The sequence below is a fragment of the Watersipora subatra genome, chromosome 7, assembly GCF_963576615.1.
Source record: "Watersipora subatra chromosome 7, tzWatSuba1.1, whole genome shotgun sequence".
Lineage (NCBI taxonomy): Eukaryota > Metazoa > Bryozoa > Gymnolaemata > Cheilostomatida > Watersiporidae > Watersipora > Watersipora subatra.
This window is the reverse complement of record NC_088714.1, coordinates 7,546,954-7,567,141: the sequence shown is the minus strand read 5'-3', so window position 1 is coordinate 7,567,141 and position 20,188 is coordinate 7,546,954. Positions and strand designations below refer to the sequence as shown.

General features: G+C 34.9%; 1 long non-coding RNA gene across 1 annotated transcript; it reads right to left on the bottom strand.

Moving 5' to 3' along the window:
• Nucleotides 1-280: 280 nt before the first annotated feature.
• On the bottom strand, nt 281-9,838 carry LOC137399981 (uncharacterized). The gene is made up of 4 exons (XR_010979198.1): nt 9,701-9,838; nt 4,248-4,304; nt 2,445-2,501; nt 281-411 (listed from the first exon to the last, which is right to left on the bottom strand). It is a non-coding gene; the product is annotated as an uncharacterized lncRNA (long non-coding RNA).
• Between the last annotated feature and the right edge of the window lie 10,350 nt (nt 9,839-20,188).

The window sequence follows — 20,188 nt, the reverse complement described above, 5'->3', positions numbered from 1 at the left end:
AAATTGCTTGAATTCTTAAATCTATTTATTGGTTATTGTTATATATATATCAATATATTTATTTTGAAGGTTTGGGGTAGACTGACGCAATCTTCTGAAGAATCAATTGATTTCCTATAGCCGGTTTGTGTATTGACTCGTGTTCGCTTCAAATTCTGTATTATTTACGATTTTGCTACCCATGAAAGTTTATTATAAGTTATGACTAATGTGTTGAGAGTATATGGGAGGTCATTTAGTACAAAGCCCATCAAGTCAAGTAGTCAATGATGACTTACCAGCTGTTCAAAATTAGGTGGGGTACGTGTCTAATGACAGGGAAGAAGCGTTCAACTGACATTTATGATCTACTCATCGCCAAAATCTTCCGGAAGACAATGCAAGGAAGAGGACCTTGATGACCGCCCAGGCCTATATAGATGAAAGAACCGTGAGTCACCACCAGTTTGTATGTCAATGAATTTGATATAGAAATACATAAAGTGCTGGTCAAATGAAAAGCAATACACGAGATGTTATGGATGAATAGCTATGCAAATGGCTTTGTGCTAACCCTTGGTATGAAATATTACCCAAGCCTGTGTCATTAGACAGCAACCACATTTGCTAGTTAAAGCTCTAATTTTCAAATAAATTAGACAATGCTATGTAAATACATGTAAGATAATATCATAGTTGTTAAATATAAATACAAACTTGTAAAAATCCATGATACGAAACCGAGTTTTAACCCGTTGATCCTTGCTCGATCTAATCAATGCGTGTCAGTAAACCTAGACAATATGTCCAGTAATCCGAAGTTATTAATTTTTTACCAAATATAGCTAAACGTGCTAACAATGCAATGATATTTGGTGAAACAGCAGTACAAAACGTCGGACAACCTACAGCAGATGTCATCAAACAGAAAAAAACAGTATGTCACCATTATTCGGGCTAAAACTATAAAAGTTCGCATGATTTTAAACACTCATTAAACATTTACAGATAATATTCATCCATAGCACACTCATCATCCTTTCATGACTCAAAATATACTGGAAATTTATATTTATTATCATAAAATTCCACATTTGTATCACAGTCATTTATGACCTACCAACGAATGAGTCATATTGATTGTTTCGCGATATCATTCTAATAAAATGTGTTATTATAATGAAAGAAGTAGATAAAGATAAGTGAAAAATGTTACAAATGGAAGTGAAATTCAGAATCTAACATCCTGCGAAAAAATTAATTTTATTAGTTTTTGCTGTTGCTTAAAAACATATTTTGTAAACAGAACCATATGGAAGCCTGTATTCCGCCATTAAGGTTTCTGCCACAGCCTACGCAATTCCGTAATACCAGCTGTGAGGGTTCAGAGGGCTAACATTGATGAGATACTGCATTATTTACTGTTTTGGTTAGTATTGTTCCTTATACCTAAATTGTAAAAACAAATGAAAAATAATTTTCTTTTGTTTTGCAAGTACAACTACAAAAACATTGACAACAAGCGTGATAATCTCAAATCAGAAGATTGGAGACTAAAATTATAAAAACACTACACCATTCTATGTCATTTTAATTGAACAAGTTGAACTGACTGAAACATGCTACATCTCCGGTGTTTTTTTGTGTAAAACCTAACTTAATACATGACACCAGCATAGTCAGCGTGATATTTAAATGCAACTATAATTATTTCCCGAGTTGCATTAGTCCATAGCAAGCACAGTTGCTGAATATTGCACATCTTTCAAGTGGAGTAAACCCAGCACTTATACATTCTGCTCAAAGAGTTCTTGTGCCAAATCTCAAACTCAGCAGTCAAAATTCTAGCCAACAAGATAAAAATACTCAAACTTTTAAATATCAAGATTTGAGAGAAGATAATTCCCGAATTTCCAGTGAGTATAATACTACTTTTTACAAACAAAAGTCAACCAAAATACCATGAGAACAGTAATACACAGTGTGGGTAAGGTTAGTCGGCTAGGCTATTAAAAACTAGATGAAATCATAATTGTTATATACAGGGTTTAGCTTTATAAGAGGGTCAGTATGGTGTAATCTCAAGAGTTCAAAACTTTCAAGTTGGAAACATTTGAAAACATTGAAATCAATATTCAGAGGCTAAGCATGACACTAAACCACAAAAATTTTCATTTTAATGTCATGACCAGAGCTATATTGATTGCTAATTATGATTTTTGTTATGTGGGTCTACAGAAAAAGCTATCTTAAATAGTACTCCACCCTTTCCTATTATAATTAGTTAAAACAATATGATTTTTAAATTTCTTGTTGGCATGAGTAACAGTAACAAAATAACAAGAAAAGAGGGCGTTCAGCTAAAGACTAAGACACAGTTGTTATCAAAATTATAGACCATATAATTAAACCCTGAAAATAAAATTGAAAAAGGAGTCACACTGTTTTATCTTGTCAGTACATACCTGCAACCAAAAGCAAGTCAGGCATCATAGCATCATTACGAAACACGATTGCAGAATCTACAGAAAAAAAAGACAATTGATGGTGAGCATGCATTCATGTTGACCAAGATAAGTTAGTCAGTACATCACAAGTCAGACAAAGACACACGAGTAACGCATGTAAACAAGTGCCAGCGAGGTGTTGATGGGATTAGCCATTTCTCTGAACTAAACAATCACCAGCCACGCTATTACATAATGCCATACACTCAGCTATACACAAATGGATGTTTAAATAATGCTAGCTACTAGATTATGACCTTCAGTTCTTGAACTGGGTAATGTCTGGCTCTGAAAGCTAAAGCTTGCACGATACAAAAGGTGTCCCACAGCACATTGGAGAACTATCAAGCAAATTTAGTCATTGATTTTGCTAATGCTGCACACAAATTTGTTGCTAACTAGCATATTAATGTGTATACAGAGAGCTTAATTATTTTGCATGTATCTGTATCATGGTTCAAAAGCTAAGCTTGCTGAAAAATTATTTAGTAATTCATATCTACCAAAGCATTATGAATTATAGCAACTCTCGACTACTGCCAATCGCTTGACATTTCTACAGTTTCTTTGGCTTTTATGACTACAGAGGTTTTCTTGGTTTGCGATTAGGTTATCTGGAGTGTTCTAGTTCCTGCATGCACATATATCTTTTTTGATCACTCAAACCTTATCTCTATCTCTTCTTCGAGTACATAGAACAGTTTAAGTATTGTTCAATATATATACTTAAATTGTAATTTTACAGGTGAAAATAACTTTTTATCATTTTGCAGGTAGAACTACAAAAAACATTGGCGACAAGCGTCAGAATCTCAAATAAGAAGAATGGAGACTAAACTTATAAAAACACTACACGACTCCATGTCATATTTAATTGTACTAGTAGAACTGACTGAAACATGCTATATCTATGGTGTTTTATGTGTACAACCTAAATTATTACAAGACACCAGCTTAGTCATCATGATATTGAAATGCAATTATAATTATTTTCATAGTTGCATTAGTTCGTAGCAAGCCTGGTTGTTGAATATCACACATCTTTCAGTCCCAGTAAACCCAACATTAATCCATTCTGTTCAAATAATTCAAGCACCAAATCTCACACGCAGCAGTCTAAATTCTAGCCAACAAGATAAAAATACTCAAACTTTCTAATTACAAGATTTGAGAGAAGATAACCCCATGAATTTTCAGTGAGTTTCACTGCTAGTGCCAAACCCTAATTTGTACTAACAAAAATCAGCCACAATACAATCAGGACAGTACTACACAGTGTGGATAAGGTTATTCGGCTAGGCTATTAAGAACTAGATGAAATCATATTTGTTATAGACAGGGTTAAGCTTTATAAGAGGGTCAGTATGGTGTAATCTCAACAGTTCAAAACTTTCAAGTTAGAAACATTGGAAAACATTGAAATCAATGTTCAGAGGCTAAGCATGACACTAAACCACAAAAATGTTAATTTTAATGTCATGACCAGAGCTATATTGATTGCTAATTATGATTTTTTGTAATGTGGGTCTACAGAAAAACGCTATCTTAAATAGTACTCCACCCTTTCCTATTATAATTAGTTAAAACAATATGATTTTTAAATTTCTTGTTGGCATGAGTAACAGTAACAAAATAACAAGAAAAGAGGGCGTTCAGCTAAAGACTAAGTCACAGTTGTTATCAAAATTATAGACCATATAATTAAACCCTGAAAATAAAATTGAAAAAAGAGTCTCACTGTTTTATCTTGTCAGTACATACCTGCAACCAAAAGCAAGTCAGGCATCATAGCATCATTACGAAACACGATTGCAGAATCTACAGAAAAAAAGACAATTGATGGTGAGCATGCATTCATGTTGACCAAGACCAGTTAGACAGTACATCACAAGTTATGGTGTGTTTACACTGGCCAGGACCGACTCCGATTAGGTGCCAATACTCTGACTCAGACCGGTACCTCAGACATTTCACATATGGGTGCCGACACCGACTCCCCTTTACATTGCAACGATCGAACCATTTTTTTCGGTACCAACAGCCAATCACAGCGCTTCGCCGTTCTGACCTTCACCCAACCACGCAAAGACGAGTACACATAAAAATCAACGCGTTTGATGTGGAAAATTATATACTAGTACTACACTATTACTGCTGCTCCTACTACTACCGCTAGAAGCAACTACTGAATGCCGAATGGAATCTTCCGATGACGATTAGATTTTGTTGATGGCAGGATCAGCTGCGGGAGCTCTGACAGTCTGTATTATATGTAATTATATGTTTGTATATATTTTATGTCTATAAATATTTTATTATATGTGTTTTCCTTTTTATTATAGCCTTGTTACTCGTTAGGCTATCAATTGTCGTCGTTTATGTTGTCATATCAACGCACTAGCGGGCCTAATTATTGGCCATTTAAACATTGTTACCTGGTGTTCCTACTCGGTTCCGTTAGCCGGAACGGGCAATTTTATTGTATATAAGGGCGCAACGCTCACTTAGTAGACAGAGCGAATGGCCGTACGCTCCTCGGCTAGTAAATTTCCTTCGCTAATAAAACCTTGAATAAAATCACACTCAATTTATTTCTGTATGAAATAATTTAGATCGTGCCAAGTAAGGGCCGGCAAATTCCTTTAAAGTAGTACATGTAGTTGAACTAGTAGTAGTACTAGTAGTAGTCATACAACTGGCTATTCACTTTTAATTAATTTAAATAAAAGCTCACTATCAGAAAGAGCACTAGGGAAAGTTTAATGACAGTCTCCTAGCCTCTCATTAAACCTAGCCCTTTCGTTTCATAAACTTAGAACTGCCATTAAAGCTTAGGCTCATTTAATCAGAGGCTCCTAGCTTATGATTGGCTGATGAGCTGCTGGGATTCACCGGACACCGACTTTCAAATCAGCACCAACACCGATCTCTCTGCTCACACCTACCGATGCCGACACCGACTCATCAAATTGGTCTGTGCTCGACAAAATGGGGGACAAAATCGGCCAGTGTAAACGCACCAATAGACAAAGAAGCATGAGTAATGCGTGTAACAAGTGCCAGCGAGGTGTTGACAGTGGCCGATGGGATTAGCCTGAACTAAACAACCCCCAGCCATGCTATTACATAATGCCATACCCTCAGCTATATACAAATGGATGGTTAAATAATGCTAGCTACTAGATTATGACCTTCAGTTCTTGAACTGGGTAATGTCTGGCTCTGAAAGCTAAAGCTCACAAGAGACAAAAAGGGTCCTGCAGCACACTGGAAAACTATAAAGCAAATTTTAGTCATTGATTTTGCTAATGCTACACACAAATTTGTTGCTAACTAGCATATTAATGTGTATACAGAGAGCTTAATTATTTTGCATGTATCTGTATCATGGTTGATTAGCCAATCAAAAAAATGTTCAAAAGCTAAGCTTATGGCAAAATAGTCATTTTCTCTTAAGTAATATCTGCAACTGGGAATATTAATAATATCATTCAATAATATAAACATCCATGGTAAAAGATTTTTCTCATGTCATGCGTATCTAATATCCTTCACAAAGCCTTGTTAGCAAAGCTGATGCTACATGTAGTTCTAGCATTATACAATGTTGCTCATTTTACATCCATTTTTCGTCCTAAATTTCTATACTGAAAAATGAACTATTGCTAACTTTTGCCTTGCAATGGAAGCTTTGATAAGCATATGGTACGGAAATAATTTTTGTATGAATATTACAATATAAATTACAGTCAAACATGGATAACTCGGCCACGGATAGCTCGAAAACATGGTTAATTCGAACAGTTTCTTTGGTCCGTTCCCACGTAATGATAAATTGCTATAGATAACTCGAACTCAACACTGTTAATTCGAACTGTTTTTTTGCCCAACAGCTACCGAAACGGCCTAATCAAAGTCATAGAGGTAAACTTCATCTTTTCGTAATTCATAAGCGTCGTTATTACCACCATCGGCAAAATATTTTTGTCAACGACTTTTCTAAAAGTTTGGTGAAATTTGATTTATACTGCGATACGATGAATAGCACGGGCTAGCCGGGTCACGCGCGCAAGAATTTTCGCCACGCACATACAAAACAAAAATCACATGTTGTTTTGTATGTGCGTGGCGAAAATCCTTGAGTGCGTGACTCGGCTAGCCCGTGATGAATAGTTTTCCGACGTTGATTCCGTGTTGAATCAACGTCGGAATGTTGAATGTTTAAAACGTCTTAAAAATGTTGTAATTAAACGTATACGTTGTCTGAGCTACAAAAAACTATTCATCGTTTGACCTAAACACAGAATACGTGTGTACATTCAATAAGTATCTATTAAAAAAGCGAGAGTGATATAGAATGTACCGTAAAACCTCGTAAAACTTCTAATTGAACTGCCTCGGAGTGTTGCTCTTAACGAATCCCAGGTAAAGCAAGGTAATCTGCATAAACTTCAAGAAAAAACGGCAAAATTGATCGTGGGCAAAACCCAAAAGAAAAAAATGTCTTTTCTTTTGAGCATTCCAACAACGATCAAGTTTTGCCAATGTCAATCTGAAAAACGTCCTGGCAATAACATCACCTCAAACAACAAACCAATCTCAAGTGATAGAAAAATCTCTATACTTTTTCATGAAAACGTTTTAAACTTTACATTAGAAGCATTTAATTTGAAACAAACCATTTGTGCTTTTGATTTATATTATAGTTTGTATATGTACATGTATCTACTAATAAATAAGTAAATATATGGACTTGTGACAGTGCTCTGATAATTTGAATGCTCTGATAATTCGAACACTTTTGCTCGGTCCCTTGAAGTTCGAGTTATCCATGTTTGACTGTATATACCATTTCACTATTCAGTTCTTAACCCACTCAGGACTGTTCCCGAATACCTCGGGAAGAGTTGTGCTCTCCAGGGCCCATTCCCGAAGTACTCGGGTTAAACTCTGATTTGCTCTATTGCTTAGCTGTTTAGGTACATCGGTTTTATTCATTCACCAAACGAAGTTTAAGAGTCTGAGCATCATTTTGATACCAAATATGTGATTGGACAAGAAAGATTTAACTAACAAATTATGTGATAGATATCAACCGTTTTGGAAATTTGATGATCGCCATTTTGGAAAATGTTTATCCGAACGATGGCAAAATTTTAAGTGAATTAGATGCGGTAATCAGCTCAAGGGAAGAAAATAGCCACAAAAGTAATGTTCAAGAAGAAAATGAGAATTTTCTGATGGAAGAAGGTAAGTTTTATGTGGCTATTTATAGAATTTTACCGAAAAAAAAACGATAAAAAGCCGAAATTTTTCTTGTGAAATTCTAACAAACTTTATTCTAACAGTGTAAGATATGGATTTTTTCATGATACACATGATTATAAAATTTTCAATCCAATAAAATTTAGATCTTTTTGCAGCATGAACTCATCACTCTATTACCCCATAATAAACAATAGTTTTATGATTTCCTTGTAGAACTACAAGATAATAAAAATTTCTTATTTCATTTATATCCAATTGTTCAACCCACAATTAGTCAAGCATATAGTTCTCAACCTCAACATCTACTATAAACTAGCCCCAACCACTAGGCTCTAATATTGGTCGATAGGGGACACTTACCACAGTAATCATCTTCATGACTTTTTGTGTTTATATTTACAGTATCAAAAAATATTTGCAATTTGTATTACCAATTGTTAGCTGCAGTAGACTACTTATTTTCAATTTGTTATCAGGTATTTACCCTAAAAAGCTACTAAAGCACAATTTTTTTTTTAGGCTGTATCATATTTGCTACATGAAAGTGAAGACAGTCAAGGGCTTGTGAGTGATGATGCTGTTGATGATGAGCCTAGGGCTTCAACACCAATATCTGATGAATACTGCATCAACTAACTTATAATGGCAGCAAATATGCATGTGTAGTTGGCATCAAATAACTCTTACCGTGTCATAATTTTTTTATGAACACACCCATATTATACATGTATATATTGTTTCGTTTTCATGCATATTCATTTTTACTGTATTTTTTACAATATATTTTTCTGTATTTTTACACCTATTTTTTTGCTGGGATTTGATTGTCTGTTAACTTGTCTGGTAACTTGAGTATTTTTTTATGCATAATATATTCATAATAACCTCTGCAATGCATTTCAATATAAATTAACAAATTGTTTGATTATATAATTGATAAAACTGTCAGTGACGTAGTGTTGGTTAGAAGCTAGTAACACCTGTTCTATTGCTCGGAATTGAGAAATCTTTTTTTTTATTTTGCTGCTGATAAAGTTTGCTATCAATCTAACATAGGTCCAATAATGTCAGTATCAAAAAACTGCTTGTGAGCTGCTACGAAACATGAAAAACAATTTTGATCAAAAAAAAGTTCACAGAATTATCAGAAATTGTGGTCAGTAGAATTTGTAAAGCTGCACTAAAATATATATCAGCTTGTAGCCTGGAATGTCTTTGTTAAGCTGCAAAAAACAAATCAAGATTATTTTGAAAAGAACTCTAGTTATACTCAATTTTGTGTAGCTCTATTTTAATTGTAAGGCTAGTGAACAATTAATTAGGCTTGGGGAGCAGTCAACCAATAACTAATTAGTCCTGAATGGGTTAAACATCCTTCTGTAAACCATATTATTGAAACAGTTGCTGTACACTTTTGAATCCCTTGAAATCTTTAAAAAGTTGAAAAACTTATCATTCGCGACCTTGAAGCTTTAATGTAAAGCATGCATCTAGCAACCAGTTAGCAAGACAACATTTTTCTGTAATCCATATCTACGGAAACATTACCAAGGATAGCGACTCTCAATTCTTGCAAATCACTTGACATTTCTACAGTTATCTTCAGCTTTTAAAACTACATATGTTGTCTTGGCCTGCGCGGTCAGGTGAGTTTTTGTACCTGCATATTTTTTGCTCCCTATAACTTTATATCTAAGCATTCATAACAGCCTTTCTCTTCTTTGATTTTCTGCTTTTCAGTTGTTATACGACTAACACATATATAAAGTCAGAATGACTGCGTTAAAAACATGAACATGAAATAAATGTTAGGCTACAATCATTCAGGCTTCTAATAAAAGTCCTAATTTTTTGTTACTTTGGATGAGTGACAACCATAAATTCTTTAGTTCAATGTAATCCCCAAGGTACATGGTAAGCCAGAGCTAAAGCATAAGCACACATACCTGCTACCTCCACTATCTGTCCTATTTCTTAAATAGAGTTTTAGCCTATCCTTGTTTGTCTAAATCAGAAACTAAAGCTAAAAGCCTGACTGTAACGAGATGGAATGAGGTAGATTTACAGCCTTACTTAGGCCTGGTTCAAACCAATATGGCATCTAAGACACGCGTGACAAAGTACCTGTTATGCAAGCGATCGCTCATGGACTACAAGCTCAGAGTGCGCGACTATTATGTCCTACAGAAAGAAATGTCGTCATTTGCGCAATTAAATTAATTTGATGCCCATACGCAGCTACACAATTTGTTTGCTTTCCAGCTGTTGGATACATAATGAGTCGGGATTACGCAGCTGTCCCCAGGTCTGAACCCGGCCTCACCTTAGCATGCGCAGACAAAGGAGTGCCTCACTGATAATTTCAAGATAAGATAAACTTCACTACAGGATTTGTAAATTTTTGATGGTTTTAATTTATACGCTACCACGTGCACAATAATATATATATATACAATATATCATTATATTTTTAAAACAACAACTGCAAGAGACTTGCCAAATCATTAGTTCAAAAGGCAATGATGAAAGCGGGGATGAATTTGAGCACAAATTTAAAAAACAATATATGCATAGTGCATAAAATGCTTTAGAAAAAAATATATTTGAAGCATATAGGTGTCTTTTAATGCTTTTTAAATGCTTTCTGGAAGGCTCACCTATCTGGTATGTCTATGAAATTTATTTTAAGACTGCAGGGCTTTCTGCAATGCTTTAAAACAGTATACAGTTCACAAGCTATCGGCATGCTTAATCCATCATGGCTAACTGATTGTCAATGACAGTAGTTTAAAAACACTGCTACATTAGGCAGCAGTAAAAACTTTTGTTAAACCTTTTCTTTTTCAGTTTAATATATATGATATCTGAGTAAATACAACATCTTTAAAATTTATTGAAAGCCTTTTACTAAAAGCATTGGAGTAAGTAAGAACGTCAAAGTTCAGAGTAACAGTGAAATGGCATTGCCTTAATTAGTGTGTCTCTATCAAAGCCTGGCACTGCTACACTTTTGCTGCGTCATTTGCCGTTAATTTCTCTCATCCTTTGTCCAGCTGGAGACACTCCATAGGTATTACGTAATTACTCTTGCATTGAGGGTCTGCTGCGCCAAATTGGACATTTACTGATCCCCATAGCTCGTTGCTCTGGAGTGATTATTTCTAATCACAATCATTCTAAACATAGATGTTTGGATTCATCAAATTGAAAAACATTTAAAATCCCTAATTGGAAATTATGCAACTCCTATTAAAACATACATGATAATAATTGAAAACTACCGTATGATAGGACAATCTTGTGCCAACACAATCTGTTTGAACTATTATAGCAATAACAAGTAACAGTTATTAGCGGAGAACATTGGCTAACAGAACATTTCAGGGGTTGATGTAGATCTGGCCATCTATAGGAGCTTATTTGAGAATTGAACAATGAACCACAGTTTGAATGCCAGGAGTTCTAATTGAACAGGCAACGGCTGTCTAAAAAGATAATGAAACTTATGAAAGGTTGGGAAGTTAAAAAGGAGCCTAGCTTAATCATTCTCCAAGTTTGTGATGACAGCTCACACCTAAAAAACAGAAGAACATTGTTTGGTTTAATCCAAACTTGTAAATACTAATGATTGGATCCGATAAGCGCCCCTAGCCCATATAGGTTGCTGTTTTTTTAGGTTTGGCTAACAGCTGAAGCCAAATAAGTAACTAATGTATTATTATTATTGTACCAGAAAATGTGGCCAATATCTTATTATTGAGTTATATAACATCTATAATAGATGTTATATAACTCAATTATAAGATATTGGCCAAATTTTTATGGCAAAAATTTCATTAAGAGTTGAAAAACATGTTTTCTTGAGTTGTTTGTGATAGGTAGCCAAGCTACTTAATTGCAACGCAAATAAATGGCATTTTGTACATTTCAAAAGCATAGTAGCCAGAGCTAATGCTTTCACTTCTACATATACAGTTAGGTAGTTGGTATAATGAATCAATTTGGGAGTGGCTACCGGTTTCTCTCTAGATTGCGTAATAGCAAATGTGCTGAGGTTCTACCGTTCTGCTATGTCATACTCTGAACGTTTGCTGAGCCCTAGGTTTGTTGTTGATCTGTATTTCATTTTCATAACAATAATTTTATGAGCCTATAAATCTGGAATATTTGATATAAAAAAATTTCATAAAAGGCTTTTATAAATAGACTTGGAAACAATATTTCAGTTTGTTTTTATAACTTTTTTGTGCATTGATAAAGCGATGTAAAGTACAATCACTACAAAGCTAAAACAATCCTCCTCAATATTTCTTACTCTTACAAAAATATTACTTTCACTACCATCAGAGTCAGCGCTGCTATTTTTTGTCGGTTTAATGAAAAAAAAGTAAATCTGAATTAGCTATAATATCATCAACATAAGTAATTATCTGTTGTCTAATGTAAGTTATGTATCTTGGTCTACTAAAATTCACTAAATGCCTCTCATCTTCAGCTCTGTTGTGATACTCTCCTTTACTGTTAAAGCATACATAGCTCACTGACTCCAGCAAAACAATGCTACTAGCATAACTCATCAACGACAAAAACAGATACAAAAACCACAGCATAATTGCTTTATAATAGCATACCATAACATACCTTAGGCAAGACTAACTAATGACGAAAAACATCATGAATACTTTAACAGATGATTGAATGTGAGCCAGTGCTAAAACTAATATTAATGACATATTTAATGACAGACTTAATCCTACTCTGCTTATGATAGGTAATCCAATTCACATGTATCTCGGAAGGTTCTTACATAAAACTTACACAATAATGTTGGTTTTTTCGGTTGGAAATTTCCAAACAAAAATTTAAAATTATCTTGTGATTCAATGCTAATTTTATACAACAAGTTTTGGACAACATTGTCAATACCATAAAAGTCCTAAATATCACTGGTTATGTTGTCAACGGATAATAAAATCAGGCTACTACGCAATTACTGGGAAGTTCGCGAAAATGCGCAGTCGACCATATATTTCACATAACTGAGCATACGGCAGTGAAAGCGTATACGACACTGTATATTGTTAGTCATATGTATATTTAGTGATCGAATCTTAGGAAAACCAGAAACATGAGTGTACCAGGACCTTTGAAATTGAAATTGAAAATTGAAAATTGAAATCCATTGAAAACTACCAACTAAAAATGTATAATGGTAAAAATTAGATTTAAAAAAACAAAACACCAAAGGTAATATCAATTAGCTACCTATAGGAAGTGCGACTTTGGCTTTTCCAATCGTTGAAAGAATATACAGTAGGCCTACATTACGAGCTCCTGCAGCATAAATAATATTTTCCAGTGAAGTTTACAATATATTGATTGTACAATATAAGAACAGTAAAATACATGTGAATTGCACAACCCATTCAAAGACCTTTCCAAACTGACCTTTCGGGCATACAAAGAGGAAAAACTTGACGTAATTTTTTTTAAATATGTGGGGTGTACTGTAACTGCAGTAATATTAGGGTGCATTGACAACTTTTCTCTGTTTTTGATCAACCTCATTTGTTTTTTACCATTTTTCAGTACTTCCACAATAACTTGGGGAACGTACATTTTTGACATTCATTTACAACGATTTACTAATTTTTCTAAACAGCAATGTATAATCTGCAAAGGAAAACTAATAACAAATATTTTATGTCTACAAGGAAACAAAACAACAAAATATTTTACAAAAGCTGTTCTGCCTGCTCATCACCTATCTGTATTAAGAGGTCAAGGTTAGGAAAAAATAGAACTAGTGATGATACTCCCACTCGTTACATTCACATTGGTGGACTTACGCTGTAACACCTGCGCCAATCAATCGCCTTTATATTTATGAACATTGCACAATTACCCTATTCTCTGTTTTGTCGGTACATCTGGCAATCTGTAACAACCAACTAGATTGCTACGAAAATTATATACATAATATGTATAATGCTATATTCACATAGTCTTCTCTCTTACATGTAAAGCAATCAATATAAACTAACGTTTAAATCAAAGTTGAGAACTCACTCGACTTAGCATGTAATATGGAATTTTTTTGGTAGTCGGAAGCAAAAACTTTACAGAAATGTGTGTCGTCTAGACTTTAGTTCTAAGAGGTATAGGCCTACGTTATAGGAGCGTTTACTGTATATGGTAAGAGTGATGGGAGTGATAAGAATGGCTTAGCCTTGTGGTTAGTCACTCTTGTTAGTAGACTTGCGGTCTGAATGTCATGAGTCCAATATACTGCAAGGCGATTTTCTCATTGCTAAGGCTTTATCGCTATAATTTGGTGAATGAATGACAGACAGACAAACATTGAGATTCGTGTATATATATATATATATATATATATATCTGGATTTAACCCTGCATTTATTTATTCTAGCTTGTTCAAACTGCCATTGTGTTATCTTAAAAATTCTAGCAGCAAGGCCAAACGGCTAACATAAATAATATACAAGCTAGGGCCCAGACAGTTCTATTTTCCAAACAGCTTTCTGTAAACTGCATCATCTGATTTGCTCTAAGGTCAGCATATAGCATGCATGCATATACCATAACAAAAATAGGTATTTTTAATGTTTTATGTTTGAATGTACATGTTGGTTCTAGTAAGTGTTACAGAGCAGGCTTTATTATTCACATGTGTGTTCTACCACTCTTTAACGAGCTCTGCCTTACAAACCTGGCCCTTCAGGCTGAGAGCCACATAATGCATATATAACGAGTATGTGATAATATTGCAAAATACTAGATAAGCAGCTGTAATAACATTGGCCTTGCTTTGACTGCAGCAGCCGTAAATAACATCTCTGTCACATCTAGAAATACTGTGACGATAAGTGTTAGTCTTGTTTCATAAATAGGTGTATTTATAGGCCCACAGGATAAACCCGGCAATCAGCTGAAACTTGACCACTCCGACCCATATTTCTCAGTCCATTGGTCACCTGCACCTAAATTAGGCAGGGCTAAGAATAAAGGGAGTAACAGACAGAAATTTGTGCCTGTCCCAGCAACTATAGGCAATGAATTGGTACACCACAATTAGCTCTAAAGGTTAGCTCTGAGGTTGATTAGGTAACATTGTTTTATGGACTGGCTTGATGATCTGGCCAAATACAGAGCTGAATGCAAGCTGATTATACTAATTAATCTTGGCTTCACTCACATTTCCATTGCTACATCATCCAATACGACTAATGTTGAAGTATAATCAAAATAACTATATTATAGCATTTGTAGACTCCTCCCCTCCTGATACATGGAGTTTTTAAAGAAGGTGCAAACCAACGGTGAAGGCCTCAACATCGCTTCAAAATCTTATAAATCGCACCGTCAAATACTTCAAAACCACTCCTGTCTCTTAAATAACCCATCTAAGAACTGTGGTAACTGAAGGCCAAAACTTCATGCTGGTTGCTTTCATGACACCAAGGCCAACCTTGCGGGTTTTCAAAAAGGGCACCTGGCTACATAGATGTTAATTAATATTGAGGTCAAGCCTTTTTACTTGTGGCTGCTACATGCCAACAGACAGCGTGTGTAATAAGAAAATTGTGATAATAATTGAATTTTCGCATCTGGTTGCATTTTTTCAACAATTCATCTCAACAACTATTAGACATGGTCATGATAAAAACACTCTAAAATAATTTGAGTTATGACATACTAAACTTTGAAGTATAAAGAATTTATTGTATTATAAACATTTCCAAGTTTTTCCTAATATTTTTCAGATATATGGTAAAAGTGAGAATCTTTTTGTCCCCTTGTTAATAGATGTTTGTGTGAATCCCTGTTGCTACCTTCGTTCAAATGTCATTCATGGACAAATTAAAAGTATGTTGGAAACTCATTAAATAAAAATGAGACTGTAAAAATCAACCATTTCAGTTAAGCGCACATGTTTTGGCTTTATTTTAAAAATTGTAGTTTTGCAAAAATATATTTGGCATATAATTTACCAAGTTTAACTAAAAAAACCTCATAGTCTCAGATTTTGATGATTTTTTTAATATGTTGTTGCCCATATTGAAAAGCGCTTATATCCCAAATTTTGATATTCTAGGGTCATTGGTTCAGGTGCTAAGAAGATTTCAACATTGACCATTAGTAGCCCGAGTTTGAGAGCATAGCACATCTACATGTAGCTGAATTTAGACTCATATGATCTGAAGAATATACAAGTTAAATATCTACATTTTTGTGTCTACACAAAGTTTCTATATTTACACAAACAAATAGGTTTGAAATTTTTTGGATAAATAATGGGGGAGATAACTTAAACCAAAAAGGAACGAAAATGCTATTTTAGCGACTATTCAAAAACAATTATTCCTCCTATCATATAATTTGCCTTTGTTTCTGTTATTATTTCTGAATTTCTCCATGCCTCAGCTATCCAAAACTAGTCTCATCTTCTCTGTAGATGTATCAGGTCAGCGTCTGGAAGCCATACAAGAATAAGGTCTTTGTCGAATTACTGCAAAAGGAGAGGTCAAGGTCAACCTGCGGTTTCAACAGTCGCACATTTTTCTCATGTTTTACACCAATTAGCATATGCAGATTTCATTAAAACTATCACAAGTTTGTGTTTCAGCCTGTAAAATGCTGAAAATTGAGTTACAAATGCCTTCCAAACTCCTTTAAAACTTGCCTCAATCAAATGAGGTTATCCCCCCTTGTCAAGCTTTAACTTGGCTGATTATTAGAATATTATCCTATCAAGTTCAAATATGCCGTGTAATTTTGATTTGTGATTGTGATAGTAATGAGCCTAAAATATTTTCTTAACTTACATTCCTCAATGTTATCAATTGTTGTAGCTTCAAATGCATATGCTTTGCCTGAGTTGGTGGTAGATGGCGGCGCCACAGCTAATAGAACATGCTCTTGTGGTACCCAGCAGATGTCATCTTGCTGTGGCCATGTGAAATTGTTTGTTGAGCCTTTGCACATGAATCTCACATTAACACAAACGTTCTCTCGATCATAGCCAATTGCCATCCTCATATACCATCGACCATCATATATACAGGCCAGATATTGTCCAGGTTGAGGTGTTAAGGTATTGCTGGTAACATGTGTGTCATCAGTCTTCCCAACTTTGTATTCTTGTAGCATACATTTTTCATCAACCAGTGGTGAAAGTTTGCAAACTTCAATGGCTGTTCTACTGAGCGGCTTGAAACAGTGCAAGTTCTGAAAACCAATGACTCGTTGTGCTGCCTTGAACCTTGGTTTTTAATTCGCTGCTTGTTCTGCGACTTCTTCAGTGAGTACATAAAACACCTCCACCCCAGCAATGTTTTCTCTAGCATACTTGCACAGTGGTTTAGCACTGAGCAGTCTTTCTTTTCCTGACTTAACTAACTTCTTGGAGTGACGGGTGGCCAGTCTCTTGACCACCTCGCGAATCCCATCTCACGGACCTTTTTCATGTGAGATGGCAAAGAAGCTCCAAGATGCTGTAAGATTGAAATCAAGTTCATGGTAACATAAGTTGGCAAAGTTCTTGTAATTCTTGTATTGGGCGCCAGATCCATCACTGAAATAATTCACATGAGTCACTTGAGGTAGGTTTTTTTAATGAATCTGATGAGCGTTCTCTGGAATGTATGTATACAATCTAAAATGCGTTATCCGGATTTTACGTTTTGGATTGTAACCGAAAAGTGCTGCAGAAATTGTTTGCGATGTATTGGGTCACATAATCAGATAACGACTTGCCGATTAGACCAAACCAAAAGAAAACGGTAAAGTAGCAAGCATCTATATTTGATACGGTGTCTTCGGTAAAACGCGAAGTGTTTGTCATAAACCAGTTCTACGATAAGTTTTACATTGAGCTTTTTATTGGCATTTTAATTCACATGAGAACATCACGTGACAAGACAATAACCAAATATCATGTCTACGTCCAAGAAATAGAGAGATGCGAACCTACGGCAGCTTTTCGTTTTTGAGCTTTTAAGAGCTTGTAATTACATTTTCACACATTTGGCACCTACACCACAACAGAGTAAGACATGGTGAATCTTCTGATACCAAATAACTGTAATGTGAATTTTGTTGCAGGTCAACCTTTAAGTCAGGAAAAGAAAGACTGCTCAGTACTGAGCAACTGTACAAGTATGCTAGGGAAAACATTGCTGGGGTGGAGGTGTTTTATGTACCCACTGATGAAGCCGCAGATTAGGCAGCGATTTTGGAGCCAAGGCTCAAATCAACACAATGAGTCATTGGTTGTCGGGAACAGCACTGGTTCAAGCCACTCAGTAGGAAAGCCATTGAAGTTTGAAAACTTTCACCACTTGTTGAAAAAAATGTATGCTACAAAGATATAAAGTTGAGAAGACTGATGACTCACATGTTACCAGCAATACCTTAACACCTCAACCTGGACAATATCTGGCCTGTATATATGATGGTCGGTAGTATATGGGGATGGCAATTGGCTATGATCAAGAGAACAATGATGTTAATGTGTGATTCATGTGCAAAGGCTCAACAAACAATTTCACATGATCAAAGCGAGAAGACATCTGCTGGGTACCACAAGAGCGGTTTTTTATTAGCAGTGGTGCCACCACCTACGACCAACTCAGGCAAAACATATGCATTTGAAGCTACAACAATTGATAACATTTAGGAATATATGTTAATAAAATAATTCAAGCTTCATTACTATCACGATCACAAACCAAAAGAAAACAGAAAATTTGATAATGAAAGGATAATAATCAGCCAAGTTAAAGCTTGACAAGCGGGATCATCTCATTTAATTAAGGCGATTTAAAAAGGTGTTTGGAGGCCATTTGAAACTCAATTTTAAGCGGTTTACAGTATGAAACACAAACTTTAGATGGTTTTAATAAAATCTGCATATGTGAATTGGTGTAAACATGAGAAAAATGTGTGACTTTGTTGAAACCACAAGTTGACCTGGACCTCTACTATTGCAGTATTTCGACTAAGACGTTAATCTTGCAGGCTTATGGCTTCTATACGCAGACCCGATGCATCTACAGAGAAGACGAGACTAGTGTTAGATAGCTGAGCCTTGGGGAAATTCAGAAATAATAACAGAAACAAAGGCAAATTATATGTTAGGAGCAATAATTGTTTTTGAATAGTCGCTAAAAAAGCATTTTTGGTCATTTTCGGTCGGAGTTATCTCCCACATTATTCTTCTGAAATTTTTCATTCATTTGCTTGTGTAAATATACAAATTGTGTGTAAACACAAAAGAATCTATACCTCTGACTGGTATATTCTTGAATTTATAAGAGTCTAAAGTCAGCTAAATATGCTATGCCCTCAAACTCGGGCGAAAATTGGTTCAAGTTCCCCAAGTTTCATGATCAGATAACGACTAGATGATTAGACCAAGCCGAAACAAAGCTGTAAAGTAGCGAGCATCTATATTTGATATGGGTTTCTCGATAAAACCCGAAGTTTTTGTCATAAACTAATGCTACGAGAACTTTTCTATTGAGCCTTGTATTGGCCTTCAATTTCACGTGAGAACATCAGTTGTCAAAACAATAACCAAAAATGCTGGACTAGCCTACGTCAGTAAAATAAATTGATTCCAACCGGCGGCGATTAACTGTTCGATTTAGAGCTTTTAAAAATTGCAATTACATTTACACATATTTTGCACCAACAACACAGCAGAGTAAGACATGGTCAATCTTTTGATACTATACACCTGTAATGTGAATTTATTTTGTGCAAGTCAACCTTTACAGCTTTTGATTAAAAGCTCTTAAATTAAAAATTAGATTAAAATTCTTGTTATATATGTTGGATGAAATGTGGTGTACTCTTGCATGTGTGACACAATAGTTATGATATAGTTGACTAAAAAATTCACACACGTCTAAAACCATCACTTTTGTGAGATTTGCAATGTAGCTCTCTGTTTCAAAGTTCAATGTATTACACGAGCTAATTATATTTATCAAAGCGTTTTCATAAAAAGATTAAAATGTTGATATCATCGAAAATGTTGCAACTCTTACTCACTATTTATTGAGTAGGACGTACAACTAATATTGATGTCATTATTTGGCAAATACTTCCTATAAACCTTTTAAAACCAATATTTTGAAATTGTCCATTGCATAAAGTTTTAAAAATCGTTATATAATCGTTGTATTTTCCTTCTTTTGACTTTCTGCATGTCGTTTTATTTGATTTGGCTGCAGGGATGTTTCAAAATTAAAATTGAGAACTTTTGATTGCATTGATAAAGTTCAGAAGGAAATGTTTACTCCAAAAAGATGTCAATCGTTGCACTTCCTGTTCTTCATCCAGTGATGTCATCGGCTATTGCAGCCAAGTTGCGGTATTATGCATATTTATTGACGTACATATTATTT